This window comes from Cygnus olor, chromosome 5 (genome assembly GCF_009769625.2).
Source record: "Cygnus olor isolate bCygOlo1 chromosome 5, bCygOlo1.pri.v2, whole genome shotgun sequence".
Taxonomy (NCBI): Eukaryota; Metazoa; Chordata; class Aves; order Anseriformes; family Anatidae; genus Cygnus; species Cygnus olor.
The window spans coordinates 4,769,352-4,789,394 of NC_049173.1; the positions used below are offsets into that span (position 1 = coordinate 4,769,352).

Genomic DNA, 20,043 nt, shown 5'->3' on the forward strand with positions numbered 1-20,043 from the left:
TTTTAAACTAATTCCTCGTGCTGTAGACATAGCCACATCCAGAAGCCTACCTCATTAATATGCTATAGCGGTCAAATAGGAGATTAATAGCAAAGTCACCTGCTAAACCTACAAGGAACCTGTTGATTAACAATAAGCTCCAAAAATAAGATACCAGGCTGCAAAGCAAAATTGAGTCCAAGGGCAACAAGTGCTTCTGTAATTTATTCCTTCTTTACACAAGGGCATAAAGCTCCCTTTATAACCGTGTTTTCAAGGCCCTGCTGTGAGCTGTAGGTGTGAGCTTTTCAGCTGATTTATTAATTTTAGTTTCAATCAAAGTGTCACCTGCAGACACAAAAATGTAGGCCTCACCACAGAAAATACAGTTTAAAAAAAAAAAAAAAAAAAGGAGAGAGAGAGGGGGAAAAAAGAGAGAGTGAGGGGGGAAAAGAGAAAGAAAGACCAAAGGTTTCATTCTGAGAAATTCTGCCAGCAATTTTTTTTTATAAACATGAACACCGGACAGCCTATTCTCCATGAAGCCAAAATAATTCCCAGCCACATAATTAAAAAAAAAAAAAAATCCCAAATTAAACATTTTTGTCATACTTGGAAAGTCAGCCTCAGAGCCAGGAACTCGCGCTAACCCGGCGGCTGCCAAAACAATCGGCCCCTGTTGTCAGTAGGGGGACATTCTCCCCAACAAACTGCCTGAACAACAAGTCCACTGAGCAAAATGTGCAAAAAATTCTCAATTAGTTGTCTTTATTTAGTGAACACTATGGGGTCCTCGACGGCGCTATAGAATTATGGCAGGAAAGCCGAGCTCTTCAGTGGCTTATTAGCATTCTCCGAGGGTTGGAGTGCTGCTGGTGGCAGACTGGTGCCTCCAAGAGCTGGTGGTGGGACCCCGGCACTCCTTTGGCTTTGTCCTTTTGTCCTTCCCAGCCAGCAGGAAGTACGGCCCGGTGTCCGGGGTATTCTGGGATACCTTCGTCGCATTCACGGCTTGCAGCACCGGCAGTGCCCGTGCCTTTGTCAGCAGCAACAAGCGTCCTTCTTGCCTGCGAAGCAGAAGCCCTGGGCTTGCCATTTTGAAAACGCGGTTAGAAAAAAGTGGGTCTGCTCCCTCCTCCTCCTCCTCCTCCTCCCCCCAGCAGCTTTCCCAAATGAACATCGCTGTCAATGGGTCGGGGTCGAAGAAGCTAAATGTTATGCTGCCGTCCTATTAAATTACATCAGATGTTATCAACACCCTGCTCCGACGTTAGAGCAAAAGAAGGCAAATAGGGGTAAATGGAAGCATTTCCCTCATCCAATTCTTATCTTAATTTAAATGTAAAGTGATTTTTTTTTTTTTTTAATAAAAGGGGGAGGGGGGAAAGTCGGGTAGCAAGTGCTAGAAATGTCTTTTCTGAGAAAGAGGGTATTTGCTGCTTTAGGGAAAACACTATCATTGACTAAATTAACAAGTTGTCTTATCAACTGCCATAAGCCTTGAAGTCTAATTAATTTAGTACTGATCAATAGCCTTGAATGAAGCATTGATTTCTGTAGCTTTCTGGGGCTGAAGCAGATTCGCATCCTCTGTTTCATGCACACTTCTCATAGGAACCACACACTTGTGTTATTAACATTTGTTCCCCCATCTTCAGTATGTCCAGCAAGTGTTATAGGAATTAATTCCCATGGAAGAGTTGATCTTATAAATTATTTTGATTTAAGAAAGCAACATGACGGGCTCCCAGGAAGTGCACTTTTCTCTTCTTTGAGTTATATTCTGCTATAAAAAATCTCTAAGAGGAAAAGCATTCAGTGAGTAGATCAATAGACAGCTTAAAACTTGGCAGAGTCATCACTGGGGCTTTCCTCATTGATGTCCACCAAATGTTTGATTTCTTGAACATATGCGGTGGGTTTAAGAGCAGGATCCCTGCTGTACTTTCATGATGGAGACCTACAGCTTTCTGGAGAACACGTTTAAAATGTTTCAGCATCAGCCCAACCAGGGGGTCCTCCGTCAGTCATCACAATAAGAGTAAAGTCTTTGAACACCAATGTGTGATCCTGGAAGTGAAACTGCTCAACTGGTGTGGGCGTACTCAAACTGCCATCAACAGACGTGCCATGACCACCAAGGAAAAGAAGGTCTACAGGGGGGCAGGTGAGATGTAGAGGGCAGCAGCTTGGAGTTCTTGAGAAGGAAAGGAGACCCCAAAGGATGGCACAGCATCGATGAAGAGGTTCCCAGGAGCTCTGCCCCATCAGCTGGCCTGCCACGAAGGCTTCAGACCCAACGTTGGGTGTCCACAATGCTCCACAATGTGCCAACACAGCCACTCACGTCCCTGGCGAGGCACCATCAGCTGTGGCTTTTGTGCCGGCTTTGCCCTGGGGGGACACGGGCTGGTGTCCCCAGGGAAATGGGCTTATTGTTGGTGTCTGCAAGCCTCAAGCTGAGCCCTGCAGGAGGCACAGGAAAGTACTGGAAGCCCTCCCCTGCCTGCCAGCCTCGGGGAGAGCATCCAGTCTGGCAGGATGAGGCCTTGGGGTTAATCCCTGTAGCTGTGCAGTGCCACTGCTGAATATGCTCCACCTTCGGCACCTCACTTTGTCAGAATTACTTACACCCACACCCAGCAGCACAAAACAGCGGAGACGGGGCCAAATCCAGCCGGCAGGGTTCCCCACCTCGCATCTGCCGGGAAGCGCTCACCAGCCTCTGCGGAGCAGCTGTGGCAGGAGGGAGATCAGAGTCCGGCCCTAAATGCTTACAAATTAGCTTAAGTGCCAAACCTGCATGAGCAGAAGGAGTCAAGCGTTGCGACAGGTCTCCTCCAAGCCGTCTGCCTCCACCACGCTCCCCAGCTGAGGCACACCGTTCCCTTTCTTTCTTTTTTTTTTTCCACACTTTTTCCTATGAATGTAACTGCACGAAACCAATTCCTGTGGAAAATAAAAAAAGGGGGGGGTGGGGGGAGATGGGGAAGTGTGAGGGGATTACAATGGAAAAAATTCTAAACTGCAGAAGAGTTACATTTTACCTTTACAAAATTTGGCCCTTTTAACTTCAAGTTTAAAAAAAAAAACACCCACACCACAAAAGTCCCTCTCCTAATCTGTTTGGGGGCCTCCATGAGTTTCCATAGCACTTTACAAAAGATCTTTATTGAAGAAAGGATTGGACAAACTTTCCTTATATGTGTGGCCCTAGTCATTAATTGCCCCTGTCTTCTTTACCAAGGCCTTATTCCTATGTAAATACCCTTGCATAATGTTACAGGCTATTGTCAGGCCAGCGCCAGTCAGTCGCCACTTATATGCATTTTTATTTCAATCCTCTGCGCAGAGAATGAAAAGATGTCTGGACTTAAGCTGTTTACCAACTGGGCCAAAGCTGCAGTGTGGAAGAACTGAAGAAAGCACCAGGCAACTGCAGGAACAGACTTTGACAATGCAAGCAGCCATTTTCAGTTGAGTTATTAACCTACCCTGAAACTCTTCTAATCTATGCCTTTTTTAAAGAACAAATGTACTGAACCAAACATGAATGAGCCAGTGCTATTAAGAGAGAAATCCTCTAAAGGACTATTGAGCGCAACATAGGTTTGTAATCATTTTGTCTCAGTTGCCTGCTACCAACATTATCAATGATGAAAATGCTTGCTCAGTTGTGGTGGATTGTCTCGTAATTAAATGACAGTGCCGTACTGTAAAAGAACATGCAGAAACACAGGAGATACCGAGGGCTTTCAAACGAGCCGCGCAGAGAAAGGAGTAGGGGTGGGGATGGATTACAAACCGACTTGAAAAACTGAATTAAGAATGTCGCAATCTTCCTTTTAGAGCACAGTTTTAGGCTCGTTCTGGAAGGAAACAGCATTAAAATGTGCTCTTGCATGGAGTATCCTCCAGATAAAAAGGAACAGAAGTACGTAGAGGGAATTCTTCCTCCTTTAGGTTTAAGGAAAGCAAAAAAATGAAAAATCAAGCCCTCGCATATACTCACAGGAAAAAAAAAAAAGCGTTATAAGTTTGCTGCAGGCTACATCTTTGTAGTGACTTAATGGCACTACAATCTACATAGCGTAGTGTTAGCCTTAAGAAACTCTTGACTATTTGCATGCATATTAGAATCCAATGAGAGCTTAATAAGTGCATATATATGACAGAGGAAACATCTCATTGCGTAGTTAAAGCTACAAAAAAACACTGAGGGAGGCAAAGTCTCAAGTTAATTACCATTACAATGCAATCAAGTACAGCAGTCATAGCTGAAAACCTTTTCTATTAAGACCGCTAGGCTCAACCTTGTCTCTGCAGGTCAGCTCCAGCACAGATAACCTTTCCAGCAGACAAATACATGTAAAATTGGCTCATCTAATTAAAAGCTCAGGGAGGTGTAGAAAAATACCAGCACATTGAGTCTGAGCAAATCACAGAGTACCCCCTCCAGCTGGATGAAGCTACAATATGTGGCTGCTGTTTGTTCTGGAAGGAAACTGAGTCACTTACCATTTCAATAGGTTAATCAATTGACAATTAAATGGAGAAATTGGTTAACTCTGCAACAATTAACATGACACTCTATTAAGTACACTTTCTAATTGCCACAGCTGCAAGTGAAAATTAACGTCTGTGTCAAAGCAGAGGCACACAAGGTAGTGCTGTTTCGGGTGCTGTTGGGATAATAGAAGTGGCTCTAAAAGCCAGGGCTGTATTTTACACCCCTAAGCACAGGGAGGAAAGGGTGCAGCACTGACCTCTGTGTTTAGCTAACGAGCATCTCAAGTTTGTCTTGTGTGTATGTATATATGCTATAGATAGATTTGCTAATACACGTGTTTCTGTTGGTGTGTATACATAGAAATATGCCATTACTTCCCTAGTATAATGCATATTCCTTTAAAACAACATTTCAAATAAATAATAAGCTTTTTTTGAGTGTTAAAGATCTGTAATACTCGTACAGAGGGTGTACATAATGTGTGTGTGATTAGAGGTATACGTGGGGAGATGTGATTGCATATGCACATAAAGGTTAAGGAGGGAATAAAAGAAACCAAATGGTCAGATGTCTTAAGAATGAGCAGTTTCACAGTAATTCAGAAAGGTTCTGCTTTTGAATAAATACTTAGTTGTGGTGAATGCCTGGCCAAGGATCAGAGTAGATACCAGCAGAGCCCGAGCCCTTGTGAAGTCGGTGGAAACATCGTCTTTGCTTTTGTCAGGACAGAAAACTTTGCTTTATAGCAAAAGGTGCTGAGCTGTTCCTCAGGTTCTGTTCCCACCTCCTCTGTGCAAAGCCTGGATGCTTTTGCTAGGAAGAGCAGTAGGGCATGAACGACACACATTTGTAAAGGGTCAGCTCTCCTTGCTTCAGAAATGCTGGTGGTGATGCCCACTTCTCCCTCGCAGTCTCAAGGACTGTCTAGAGAAGAAGTTTGGCCAGGAAGGGCTGTCTCTTGCGGAGTCACACTGAGGTTCTCAGAGAGTTTTGTAACACAAAGAATCTCTAGATTACTCATTCTGTTCTACCACGCTGGAAAACTGGTAGTCCCAAGGTCCACCAGAGCTCTCCTTCTGGTCAAAGCACAGAGATTCAGGGTCTGGAGGAGCTGCTGTTCCTGTTCAGAGGGAACAACCAGCCCCATCCTCTCCTAGGTGACTTTTCGGGTGTTCAAACAGCTGCAGGGATGAGCTTGCATCTTTTGGGGGCTTGGCAAGATCTTCTTTCTTGTAGATGCAGCTTGCTGATGGACTAAAATCCTCCTCTATCCCATGTAGGTGGTGGAAGAAGGGAGTGTGGCAAGTCCTTGCACCTCACTGCTAATTTCTGAGGGTGTGGTGGGATGGAGGCTTCACTCAAACATGGTTCTCCGTAGCCAGCCAGCTGATGCTGGCAGCAACCCTTTTCCTACAAATAGCTATCTGGGGCACCTATAGAGAGCCCCAAAACAAGGTGCCCTATAGAGGTTTGTAAGGACATGGCCAGGTTTTCCCAGAGCAAATTATATTATTTGTGAGCTCTGCTGTGAAAGAAGTAAAGCTGTAAATCCTTAAAGCTAATAGTGCTATAATAGTAATTGTTTTGGTGTTTTTTGTTTTTCTTTTTTTCTTTTTTTTTTTTTTTACAAAAAATAAAAAAAATAAAATCAGGGAAGGACAACAGGTTACAACAGTAGCTGGTGTTCAGAAACCAAACCATGAGAATTACAGATTTCTGCAATGAGATGAATTAAGCTAAAAGCCATATTAAGCAACATTGCACATCTGTTGCATTTTTTTATTCCGTATGTGTCATTGGTATATGAAAGTGGTTAATGTTAAACGTGTTGTTTGGCTAATTGATAAAATCAAGCGCGGATATTTTAGCTCAGCCTGAATTCCCCTCAGGCTGCACAACTTCTTCCAGTTTGGCTTTCCAGAAACCCGTATCTTATGACAAGATTGGATTTTGCTAGGCCAGCCTGTTAGCTGCTTCATTTCCCGTTGATGATGAATGTAGATTCGTAACAGCCAGAAAAGCCAAAGGGATGGCAGTGTCTGGTCCTCATTTCAGTGAACAAAGCCCGTTGAGGCAACAGGGAGGAGAATGAGGTCTCCCAGGCTTCCCCATCCAGCCCCGGAGTACCTGCAGCCACAGGAGAGGGCTCGGCAGGGAATCACGCGAGTGTCTGATGGGCACCGAGCTGTGGCGTTTGAAGGACCTGCTCCGCTGGCAGCTCACCAGAGAGTCCAGCAGCGCTGGTGGCAGCGGTTCAGGCTAAATAAATAGCGAGGAGTGAGGGATCAGGGTGAAATCCCAGCCCGGAGGAGTCTGCTGTTGGTTTTTGCCAGGCCAGATTTCCTCCACTGAAAAAGCCTTCCTTGGAGAGAATATACTGAGTGCACGGTTTGAGTCTTCGGTGAAACATCTGGGAGTGAAGGAAAACCCACAGCCTTCCCCTTTCTGCCATGGCAGAGGTTCTGCTGCCACCCCTGCCCGAGTCAAGGGGAGGTTTGTCCCCACGTGCAGTGGGTGTAGTCTAACATATAGTTCTAATTGCAGCTGCTTTCCCTCTAATTACAGCTCCGTTTGGTTAGGATTTTCCTCCAATCCCTCATTTCCCCTAAAGCAAACACCAGAGCACCAGAGTTCTAACCCCAGTGGGGACATTTATTAATAACCCCCTCAGCAAATAGGGAAAAAAATCATTACGATGTATTAGGCGCTAAAATATTTTCCCACTGCAAAAGCTAATTGATAAAACCAAGCAGACGTTATGGGGCAATTAATGTTAAGATGAAAATAAACACATGCAAAACAAAAACAGCATCACGGAGAGTATTTTTTTCTGTCTCTGAGGGTTGTTTTTGTGAGGTGGAAATGAGACGCTGGTAAATAATCTGAGATTACCTGCCTTCACAGGAAAAGGAGAGAATAAATCGGGGTTTGAAACAAAGGATGCTTGTACACCTCTTCCAGTGAGAGTGGCTATAATTCTTAAGGCATCTTGCTCATCTTTAAAAAGGCCATCTATTAAAAAATATTCTACCAACTCTTCCTCTCCCATTGCCAGAATCGGCTCCCCCCCCAAAAAAAGCTACAGGTTCTGCACTTTACTGTAGAAGTTGACTACCATAATCTACATCAATTTGCAGCCCCACAGCAAAAATCATAATGTTGTTACTTTAAATAATGATGTAAGATGAAAGGAAAAAAGGGAAAAAATATGTTTTCTCAACTGAACCATTCCCTTCTTCAGATTTAACATTTGTATGAAAGATCTAGCAAGGAAAGATTCTCAGGGAAAAACAAAATCTGGCAGAACTCTAAACTCATTCTGGAGTATTTTTTTCTATTTGATGTTTGCACAAGGTCAAACAACTTCAACCTTAACCTATGGCCAGGGCTCCCAGGTAGTAGCTGCTCGTACAAGCCAAACAGTGAATAACCAGTAAGGAAAAACACCATCCCAGACACAACCTACACACTAGTTCAGGAGGATGGAGGAGATAATGAAGATACAGAAAAACAAGACACTTTTGACCTGATATTTTATTCATTCATCAAACAATATCACCCATTCCTGTAGGGGGGTAATACTGGCCTGCACTGCAAGCCGGGGGAATTCTGCGGGACTGATGAAAAGCAAGCAGCAGGGAAAAAACAAAGTAAGTTCTTTGCTAACCGGCAGTTTATAATTTATTTTGATTTGTAAGTTTTCACTTAGTTCAGGTTAGTGAGGCTCTCTAGCAGCTGAAAGTGCTGTGCAAAGAGGTGGTTGGTGCAGGGAATCTTTTGCTTTATTCTTAACTCTTTGAAATTAAAAAAGAAGGCACAATGCCTTGGTTTTTAAATAATAATAATAAAAAGTTGGATGCACCCTATCTCTATTTGATGACTGTACATAGGCTGGCAGAGATGACTTGCTTTCTTTACATCACAGCAGATGTTTTTGGGTGTTTCTTGGGAAAATTCCTCCCATGTCTATTGGGGCAAGCCATGTTGTCTCTAAAACCAGGAGGATTTGAGTGGAGGAATGAGTACTGCAGGTCAGCTCTGTATGTCGTGCTACCAAGGAAGTCCCAAGGGTCTTGGCCGTGCTGCATGGAAGTTGGGGCAGGACCTTTTAACCAGGCACTTCTTGACCTCCATTTAACCAGGCATTTCTTAAGCAGGTGGCTGTTCATGGAGTTAGCAGCCTGAAGGTAAATAGTTATTTTAAAGAAGGTCTCTCTTTAACACACCATGTCCAGAAGGAGATGGTGTGTCCTCAAGCTGCCTGAGGGCAACCACATCTGCTCATTTACCTCTAACCCAGCTGAGATTATGCTTTCTTTCCTGTTGTGTGGCAGGGCCAACACTTCATGGTGGGTCATAGTCTGAAGATTTTTAAGAGTCATAGTTTCTCACTGTCCTTTCATTCATCTTTCACACAGGGGCTGTGGGAGCCTTGTCCCTCTTTGAACATCTGGACTGGTGTGCAGCAGCATTCACTAGGAAAAGAAGCCCACATGGAGAACCAGGCATGAAGCTGAAGGCAAGAGTCAACTCTTCTTTGTTCCAGATGTGCTGGCCCAATGTCGAGGGGATGCTAAGGCAGCGGCTCACCCAACTCTGCTGGCTTTGGGAGGGAGCTCGGGGGTCCCCAGTCTCATCACTTACATGGAGGTCAGCGTGCGGGTGAGTGTTGAAAGAGACTCCTGGTTGTGTTGATGGCTTCAGCTGGACTCTGTTGCTGTGTGGCCTCAGATGCTCTGAGTTTCCAGGGGTGGGGTACAACAAGTGTCAGGACAAGAGAAGGAAGAAGCTGAGCACGGATATTCCTCCTACCTAACCCCTGGCAAATTGGCAATCCCAGTGAGTCAACCTAGGTTTGTTCTGTAACGAGCTAAGGATCAGGGGTTAGAGATTTCATGTGTTTTAGCCTTCTACAACTTGGATGAGGTCTTGGTCATACTGTTGGGAAACAATTTGAAACTCTCACTTTAAAACTTCAGAAAATAATCAAAAGATCTCTGCCAGTGTTAAGAAAAGAAGAAACCAAAGGGGAATCTTTTACAGCAGAGACGGGAGAAACTGATCAAGAGAAGGGACCTGCAGGGTGTGTTCAGGTGCTGGGAGCAGCAGTGCTGACACCCTTGGGGGACTCCTTTGTCTCTGGCAGGCAAAGAGCCAGTGCCATCACACTGCTCCCAGGCTCCCACCCTCTCCCAAAGAAGAAAAAGGACAAGAAGCCATGGACACCTAATGCTTGCTGAGCTTCAAGCCCCACCAAGGTAGCTTTGCTCCTCCTGGACTCCAGAGTAGTGTCAGCACATATCTCTGGGCACATTACCACCAGCATGGAGCCATGAGCTCACCCCTGGGGCCCGGGGCCTGCCTGACCTGGGGCCTGCCCCAGCCTGACCCAGTACACCTTGCAGGAGCCCTGAAGTAAGAATTGTACAGATAATCTTGTTCTCAACTCCCTTCTTGGTCCATTTAGATACAGTCTTTTGATCACCAGACTCCCTTCCCAATCTTTCTTTCTCCTTTCTCTATCCCAGGAGCTCCTACTGATGCTTATTACACAACCATTTTCCTTTCCCTCTTCCATGTACATCTGCAATGCTGGGGCTTTCATGCTGCCCTCAGCTCTGTTGCTCAGCCCTCACCGTTCAGACCTGGGCACTTCTTCCCCTTCTTCTGCCTGGGATCTTCACAGGACCTGGAAGGAGTAATTGCACAGAAAAATCCGTGCTTTGCTGCTGCTTTTGCTGTAGGAAGAGTACAGCTTTGAATGGGAAGACCCTTTTAATCTAGGCAGCATGTTTCCCAAGTTAGAAATTATCATAGCTCTTGTTCAGACCTCCTGCATTTGAGCTCCAGATGATTATCAGTGTGGTTAAGGAAAGGCCCTACATTTCTTCCAGTCCCTCCTGTAGCTCTGCTCCTGATGCTTGGCTAGGACTCACAGCTTCTCCTAGTATTTATTGCTCTCTTTTGAGAGTTTTCTGCATTTTTTTCCTCTTCCCAATTTGTGGCCCATCTGTCCATCCTTTCTTTTCCCACACAGGGCATTTCTCCAGAGCACACCTGGAAGAGACAGGGCTTTCCACCCCAGTGCTGCCCACAGCTCCTGAGCAGCTTCAGGCAGTGCTCCCACTATAACAGGGAGCCTGCCATGCATTCACTTGCAGGGGACATTCCTTGGTCCCACAGTGAGCTTTTGGGTCAGTAATCTAACAAGTCAAAGACTGGGAACTTATCCCATCCAAGAGCACAGGAAAATCAGTAAGAAAACAGTTATTTGCCGTGTGGGTGGTTGACCACTGGATTGTGCTGCCCAGAGAGGTTGTGGAGTTTCCATCCATGGAGATCTTCAAAACCAGACTGGAGGCAGTCCTGGGCAGCCTGCTGTAGTCTCCCTACCCGAGCAGGAGGTGGGAAAGGCTGCCTCTAACAACATCAATGCTTCTGCGGTCCCATGAACCTCTCACACACCCTGGATTTTAGTCTTTTATTCCAATCTCTGCACCCTCTGTAACCTTGCTCCTTGTGGCTTCTCACCACTTTCTCCCACTCTTGGCTTTTTTGTTTCATCTGGCTCCTGCTAGAAGCCCCGTGTCTCCTTCCTGCCCCCCATTCCTTGCCTCCTGCCACTGCCTGGCCTCCTGGACACCCACTTTCCTTCATTTGCACTACCTGTGATCTTCCCAGCTCCGCAGACACATTGCATTGACAGCAATGGAGCCGAGCTTCTGGGCAGTGACTGTCCCTTGCCCCTTGTCTGAGCTCGCCACCATGGTCCTGCACAGTGAGGGAGCAGCAGGGTGCTCTGCTCCCATGGGTGGGGAGCTTGGTGCTCGGACGAGCTTGTTTCCCCTCTCCTGCTTTATGTTGCTGGTGTGGAATATTCTCTTCTTAAGCACACCGCAGTAGTGTTAGATAATTACTTATCTCGTTCTTCTATATGGGTTTTGGCAATTCGTAATTGTCTCAGAGCTGAGAAAATGTTTCCTTTAAGAAGGTTAAACAAAGAGTTTATTGACATTAGTGAAGATTGGTTAAAGAAAACATTATTAAATAAAAGGAGCTTTATTTAAACACTAAATTAATCATTTAAAGGCAAATTAGAGGTCGTAACTCCTCCTAAATAAATAATGTTAAACAATAATTAGATATCCATTTTAGATTACAGGCAAGCACTTGGATTCAGTGGGCTGCAAAAGAAGTTTCTTCTCATCTCTTCAGATTTGTTCAATATACATAATTAAAGCAAATCACTGCCCCGATTAAATTTTCCATTCTGAGATTAAAAAAAAAGATGCTGTTTGTAACTCTGTGTCATATTTGCCATTAGATGATAAAACATCTTTAAAGCTTCACTTTCATATAAACAGAAGAAAGCATGAGAGCATCCGGGGAGATCTCCGGCGGTGGAAATCGATTCTCCTAAGCTACTGGTTGCAGTTATCAATCTTATCAAACAGGCTGATGCACGAGTGCCCTCAGCCACTTTGATTTGGATGATCTCTCTTTGCTGGAGCTAACCTTTCAGACATTACAGCGCGTGCAATACGCGCTATCTGGGCTGTAATTACACTCGCCGCTCCCTCCCTTTCATTAGCACTCACAGGCATCTCTTAAGTGCGAGATAAAATTAAAAGAAGCCGTCCTCCTTTCTCGTTTCATTACAGCCTTATTATTTTTTTTAGGCTCTGAGTCGTTTCATTCGCGGTTTCCTAGAGGAGGAACAAACCTTCCCCTTATCATCCTGTTTCAAAGAGGGATTCAGCGCGGGGAGTCACGAGCACAGAGGCAAGGCAGCTCGCTACCGCTGGGCTTGCATCAGGGCCTCCTCCGAGTGACGACGGCTGTGAGCGGTGACAGGAGCCATACCCCGACCTCCAGGCCCGTCGGCGGGTGCTGCTGGCTGCGCTGCCGGTGCCTTCCCAAAAAACAGGGGGGAAGTTTTGTCCGCCGGGGGGTGGATTAATGCAACCTGACGTGAGCTCTGCTAAATAATGACAGCGCCAAAAGCAACCTCGGCGCGGATGGGGACGGCGAAAAGCGCAGCGGGGCTCGCTGCCCGTCAGGAGATGGCCCCATCGGGAGCAGCGGCGGTGGCAGGGAGAGCAGGGTGGACTTGCTCCTGCCTCTGCCACGTGTGGTTTTGGGCTGGTAACTGCGAGCATGACCCAAGCGATGCCTTCTTTCGGAGGCGTGGGTGAATCCTGCATGGCTAATTGGTGTTGGTAATTGCGTACTCAGCCTTAGCTTTGGCTACAGTTGTTTTCCATAGCTCCTTGCTGTTGCCGTTTCATTGCCAGCACCAAGGTGAATATAACTTTGCATTCAGACAGAATATCTTTCACCTGTTTTCTTGCTGCTTCATTTCCTTTTATTTTAAAATTAAAAAGGCTGATGCTAGAGGTATTTTCCACCCCTGTACATGTTGTCTCACACCTCTCGCAGATCCTCGGGGTCTACAACAGGCACAGGGATTGCAGATCTCATTTAAATCCACATTCTGGGAAGAATAACCTCACAGGGAAAAGTTGTTTTGTACAGCCCTGATATCTCTCATTAGCCAGCAAATACAAAGGAACGGAACAAGACTTTTCTGATTATTTTAGTGTTTTTTTCCCCCCCCTTAACTACTGAATTTACACACAAAAAGAAAGGCACTTTGTATTTAAGGTTAATCAAGTTTCAGTACAATTTTTTACAAACTGGAACCACACTAATCTTTTTTTTCTTGCTCTAATGTGTGGCTGTTGAAATCCTTAGCTGTGATAAATTAAGCTACTTATTAATCTAATTATCGTACATTCATCCTAGAAACTTTCATGTGACTTGAAAAGGCTATTCAACCTTTTCCCTCCCCTCCTAGAAAGGGTTCAACCTTGCACCAATTAAGATCATTCTGAAGTAATGCTTTAAAAAAGCTTTCTTTAATCACCCAGTGGAACATGGGCTGATGGTAAGCAAACTAAAAGCTGTGAGAAAAGTTTACCTTACCTTTAAGTCTGGCCCTTCTGAGCTGGAAGAGGAAGGTATAATTGTGGCATTCCTCTCCTCCTCCTCTTCTCTGCCCTCCTAAACAACTCCATGAAATCATTTAGCAGCAGAAGTTCTTAATGAAATTGCTGGCATTTCTCTGAACAGAGCAAAGGACAAGATGTGAAGATTTACTCGAACAAAACCCCTGAAATCTAATTTGGTGTTGGGGTAATGGGAACTTTCTGACTCCCTACATATTAACCAGTCGGATTTTATAGGTATTGCTTTGTTTTAATGCCTTATCTATTGATAGGAAAGCATCCTGATACCAAAGTATATCCCCTTCAGGATTAAAAAAGAAGAAAAAAGAAACAAGAATTATAAAGGCATAGGTTGCAAGTGTATCCTAGCTTAAACATCCATTCATTGCCAAACGGTTTTGCTACTTTTCCTTAATAACCACATAAATGGAGCTATTTTCTATTCAAATTAAACTAGGTATTAATCTGAATGCAAAGCAGCTTGGTTTGTGCTGTTTCCTGACAGGTTTACCCCAAGACAGAATTTCTGAGCAGCCCGATGTGGGGGACATCCGCTCCCGCTTCTCACCCACTCTCCATGCCTAGCAAACTTGCTAACTGTGAATAGTTTTTGAAGTGAAGATTAAAAGAGTGGAATTATAAAGTATAATTACATTTTATTGAAACTCTAGAAATCAGAAAAAAATTCAGCAGGAAACTTTTAGTGAAACATGATGTGTTGTCATTATCATTAAAAGATAAAAGTTCCATACTGTTTTTATCTGTTTATTTGGAAGAAATCCAGCCTTTGCAGTTACGCAGGAAACAAAAAACTGGAATGCAGGAGTAATTATTAAAACTGTGTGATTTGTTATCTCAGCTACTGTCTTTCCAAATGGTAATGCGATATCAGCAGCTGCAGACGGTCGCTGATTTCCTCTATTAGTAAACAAGTGCTTTGGAGACCTGTGTGAGGCACTTTAAGCCCACTACTCCCCGAAGTGCTGTCAGGCTTAACTACTAATCCATGGTATTTCAGAGCACTGGAAATTCATCTTTATAAAACCTGAACAAAAAAGGGAAAAAGCCTGGAGGGCAGGAGCTCCCTCTGGTGAGACAAATGACATGTTCATTTATTAATGAAACAATAACCCTGGAAAGAGGATCAAAGCACATTCCATCCTCACTTTACAATCCCCAATTTTCTCAGGCCATACCATTTAATTGAGCCATGACAATGGAATACTTAATTGTTGCGTTAAAGTTTGAAGAAGCGACTTCTTCAGAATCAATGTTCATTTCTGGATTATGACAGCATAATGTAGCCAGCTTGTAGCTGCTGGAATTTTATTTACTCTCTTTCTTTGACGCAGAGCGAGAGAAAGAGAGCATTTTATTCCTTTGCCTCCCATCCCTGGCCGAGAACATTTATTCCCTTCCACGTAAGCACACCTTTCCTCTCCCCTTGTGAGGCTGCTCTGTTCAAACCCAGCTGCTGGCCCATTGCCTTGCTGAGATCATGCCTGGGGGGGACGTGGCTGGGGTGGCTTCTGCAGCAGAAGGCAAGGTGCTGGAGGTGTGGCACCTTGGAAAGGTAAAAGAAACCATTCCCCTTTCCTGCCTTCAAGCTGAGATTGAAGAAAAAGCTGGAGCTGGCCTTGCTGCATCCTCTTTGCTCATTGCTGGGGTAGAGGTAGCAGGTTAGCCTCAGTAACTCTGCATTTGGGAGTGAATTGCACATGCAAAACACATCAGTGCAAGGGTGAGCACTCATATCTTGGCGGCTTGGCCTCTTGGCTCCTCTTGGAGAAGGTCTTCAAGCACGTGCACTTGTCTTTGTCAGCACCAGAGAGGTCCCCAAGCTCTCCACAGGCTCCTCCAGCACTTGAAGTCATGCTTGGACATCACCACCTGCCTGAATCTGGGCCACTGGCAAATCCTAGGGCATCCAGCCTGCTTCCTGCAGCAGGTAACAGGCTGCAACAGGCTTTCTCCAGTGCCACCCCTCACTTAAGGGGTCCAGGTGCAGCCACTACTGCATTACAAGCCTGCCTTGCCCATATTTCCCCTTCTCCAGGTATTTAAAACACTTTGATGCCTCTACGGTCAGGAATGCTTAAAAGGCTTTGGGCTTGTGCCCTGACTTCACATAAGGCCGCAGAGGACCTCCTCGCTCTTTCCTGGGGGCTCAGGTTGCTCTTCATCAAAGCTTTGAGGTAAAAAGTCCCCCCTTCGGGTTCTGTGCCCAGCTGCTGCTGCTGGGATCCCCAGTATTTCAGACGGGCATGCAGAAAATAGAAGTGCCCCAAATCAAGGCCAGATTTCCAGAAAGAGAAGTACAGCTTCTGCAATGAGTGCGTGTGTCACATCTGTCTCTCCAAGTGTCCTTTCCCTAACACCTGTTTTTATCAAAGCTCTTACTGGTGACTCATCTTATATAAGTGATATTTACTGACTCACTATCCAGGAGTGATTGACTATATTCTTTTTTCTTAACCCGATTTTAACTCAAGAGTCATTTTCTGTATGCAAAAGCAGCTAGATGTAAAGAAGCAGCTAGAAAGGCCATCATGCAGGAGTGCGTGCTACCTATAAATTAATACATTATGGCTTATTAATTCTACTTATGACATGCATTGTAATACACTTGCATGTGCATAGCGCCTAGCATATAAGAACCCTGAGGCACTTACAAACATTAGCTAAGCCTTGCAATCTTCTTACTTTGGGTAAACAGGGACAGAGGGAGGTTAAGTCTCTTTTCCTGACAGCTCTGCACAGAGCTGGGCACAGAGCTGCTCTGCCCTGACACCTTGCAGGCTCTTGGAGCTCACGCTCCTTGTAGGATGGTTAATACTCCCTATAGGATGGCTAATGCTCCCTATAGGATGGCTAATACTCCCTATAGGGTGGCTGTTGCTCCCTATAGGATGGCTAATGCTCCTTAGAGAGTGGCTAATGGTCCCTGTTCCTCCACACATGGTAGAGATGGTTTACAGCACTGCCTATGGCAAGGGTTAAGGGGGGAAAATGGGTCAGATCTCGAGGGGGACTCAACTGTGTTGCCCATACTAACATGTATTTCCCCTCCATCCTTGCTCAGACTCAGGCAGTGGGCTAAGCATTGGCTGTGCAAGAGGAGAGGAAACCTTGGGTGCTCAGCATCAGCAGGAAGGGGGTAAAGGAGAAAGACAAAGCCACTGAGGAATGCACCTAAGCACCAGGTCAGCCTTAGGGAGTGTAAGCACGGCCCAAACGTGCTGAAATCTCTGCCCAGCAAAGATTTGCTCTGTAGGAATTAATACAGAATAAGCCCCATCCCCCTTCTGTGTTCTAAGGGCTGAATTATAAACAGGGTGCAATGGGGACCTCCTTGGGACTGGAGCTTAGAAGGTTGTGTAATTCCCTTAAAAGAAATCCCTCGTGCTGCAGGAGTGCAGCGCGGGGTCCCTCTATTCAAGACAGGTGAAGTCCCACTGCTTCCCGACGTGGAAACGAGCAGGTGGGGATGTCTGAGTAAATGGATTGAGTAACAAAGCCTGTAAGGACATTAACATTTTTCCACTGTAGTATTGGGAATTATGTGCAAAAGTCACCCTCTCGGCAGAGGCGAAAAGCTCGGTGTTATCTCCAGTGTGTGTCCAGGAGCTGTGGTCCTTTTCTTTCTTTCTTTCTGTGCATTTTGCATCTCAGTCGTCCCTTTGGGGCGAGTATCAGGTTTCCCCAAATACTCCTAGCAATGGGCTGAGGTGAGCGGGGACTGCAGGCAGTGAAACCCACCCCGGCTTCCTCTGTGTGGGGCCACAGGAGGCTGGTGGGGCCCCCCTGCTCCTGCTGTGCCCCTCCACCAGCGAAACACCTGGATTTGCCCAAGCAAGAAGAGAAAAGGCTGTCTGGTAGAGAAACATTGCAAGGAATGGGGGAAAGCGGCTGGGACAAGAGCAAGAGCCCAGCATCAAGGGCTCTGAGAGGAAGATGGAGTCTGTCTGGCAGCACGTCCGTCCGTCCCAGCTCCTGTTGGTGACTGGCTCCCTGTGCCCTGCTCCTTACCTACCAAGTCCCTTGAAATCCGATTACTGACCCAGGCCAGCTGTACGTGCAGCCAAGCAATTACTTTGCTCTCCCTCCACTGCAGCTCGGCGGGTTCTGCAGTTGAGGTTTACAGGAAAAAAAGGAATTTTAAGACAAAAAAAAAAAAAAAAAAAAGAGTGGTTGATGATTTTAGTATTATAAAGACAGCTTACAGTACTTGATATTATTGCTGTGTTGTGTAGTGATTAACGGTTCCAGTTGAGGCTGGACGATTTATTATGTTTTACTCAGATCTAATAGGAGCTGGAGAAAGAAAGGAGTTAGGAAGAGACAGGGAGAGCAGGGGTGCCCCAATGCTGGGAGCTGAGGGGGTGTGAATGCGGCCCCGGTCCTGCGAGGATGGAGGTCTACTGGTGCCTCCAGGCACAGAGCACGGCATGATCAGGCCAGGGGATGTTCACGTGCACAAAAAGGAACACGTGGCCACCTCCGGCAGTGACACCAGAGAAGTTCAACCAAGGTCACAGCCCGGAGATGCCAACCAGAGCATCCCCATCCTCCTGGGGTTGGACCCTTGAGCTTTCTCATCCCGGGGTGGGTTGTAATACTGTGCCCATTTCGGCAGCACACGTGGAGGTTTGGACCAGTTGGTTTGCGATCAGGGAATGGCAAAGGCACAACTTTCCCAAGCAGTCAGTAGGTGAGCTTGGGAGAGGGCTTGGAACCACCGAGGAAATGTTTTCTCCCACAAGTTTAAGATAATAAACTCTACTGAGTGAGCAGACACTGGGAAGAAATATTTAATTATCCTTCTCACCATTATGAGGAACTTCTGCCACTCTTCAGGTTATTATACAGTAAATAACCAGTTTTCTAAAGGACAGAGCTGTTTTAATTATATGACAATGAATGCATAATTATTATGTTTGTTAGGAATGAATCACAAGACAACAGACTTGATATTGCTGCTCTAGTTAGTGCATCTTAATTACTTTTTCATTTATTTTGCATATAAAAGCTATTTGCTAATTGTCTTTGCTGTAAATATGCAAAATATAATTAGTCATTCACAATTCTTTATGTGTTATCTAACTGTACATTTGTTACTGAGGAATGTATATTAAAGTTTGAATATTTAATGGGCTTTTGTGGCATAGAATATTTTTGTACAAAGTTTTCAGGAAATATTAGAGACATAATTTAAACCTCCTTTTAACCCCTTTTCCTATGCAAACTAATGTTTCCTATAAAGACTAGATATTGATAAATAACCCCCCCCGGAAATCCATTTCTATTTTCTAAGCATACAATATAAATCCACTGCTGATGATATGAAATGCTTCTTGGTCTCAAACTGAAACCAGAGAGATTAGAGCCTGTTAAAAGTGTTGCAAGTTGCTCTCTACAGTGAATTTAAACCATAAGTACAGAATTGCAAATGCATTCAAATCATATAGCAAGATCAAATACACGTCCAAATGTATTTATCTTTGGTGGAGGTTCATTACTGAGAGAGCAGCACCGTGTAGCAGAAGGATCTGTTGGCAATATATATTTTCTGGTAGATAGTGTTGATCAAAGCAAGAGGTCATCATTTCTGGTTTCTGCAAGGGTATTAAGCAGTTGTCTAATAATATAATGTATAAAACTTGAAATCTTAATTTTGCTCATTTTTTAATTCTGGCACTTGTTGGATCTCTTTTAATTGCATTACTCACCCTGAATTGGAATTGGAGGTCCAGTTAAACTCTGTGGATTTCCTTCTTTATATCCTTTTATTTATTTATTTTTTTTAAAGGCTTAGACTAGTTTCATCTGTAATTAGCACTCTGCAAGGCCCACAGTTCCTGGGAATGTTTTACATTGTGATTAGATTCATTACAGAGATTGACTGGTTAAAATGGGCTGTGTGTTTCTGGAAGTTGAATTAAAGTACAGGTCTCAAGAACCTCCACAGATAATTATATATTATCTTTTCACTCATCTCCGAAAACGCTGCCGGTTCATTCTCCTGATGCATGTCACATTCTACATTTTTTCATCTCAAACATTTGATTTACTATCCGGTTGTACTGTTAATCCTATGTCATGACACTCCTATTCACTTCTGCTTTTCAACTGAAAGCAGCTTCCTATGAAGATAAAGCTAGGTAAAATCTATTGTAAAGGAAAGAATAACTTGAATGCAGCTATCATATCGAAAAGAAAACACACTCCTCCACTCTTCACCCCTTAGACATTCTGAATACTTTTCTTAATGATGAAGTCAAATAGAATAGCCACTGAGAATACAAGTTGTGTTTTTTTTTTTTTTTTTTTCCCCTCAGAAGTAATCCTGCTCTGTAATTCTGTAATTGTTCTTATTTATGTTGGGCAAATCTTTTTAAACTAACATATATAAAAACAGAGTGACAGTGGGGTAGAAATTAGGAAAAAAAAAACCACCAGCTAACATGCTTTAGTAAATTATGATATGAATAAATCATCCATATCCCTACTTATCAAACAAGTATTTAGAATCAAATTTAAATAATG

General features: G+C 44.5%; 2 long non-coding RNA genes across 4 annotated transcripts in view; one reads left to right on the plus strand and one right to left on the minus strand.

Moving 5' to 3' along the window:
- Positions 1–20,043, plus strand: part of LOC121071327 — a 102,760-nt gene that overhangs the window by 45,057 nt on the left and 37,660 nt on the right. For 2 of the 3 annotated variants that reach the window (XR_005820531.1, XR_005820533.1), the window contains exon 2: positions 8,908–9,151. This is a non-coding gene — a long non-coding RNA (uncharacterized LOC121071327). Of the gene's footprint in view, positions 1–8,907; positions 9,152–12,168; positions 12,353–20,043 lie in introns of those variants that run through there. The other variant, XR_005820532.1, reaches the window with a different exon arrangement.
- LOC121071328 lies at positions 1,407–4,386 on the minus strand. The gene is made up of 3 exons (XR_005820534.1): positions 4,225–4,386; positions 3,785–3,936; positions 1,407–2,928 (listed from the first exon to the last, which is right to left on the minus strand). It is a non-coding gene; the product is annotated as an uncharacterized LOC121071328 (long non-coding RNA).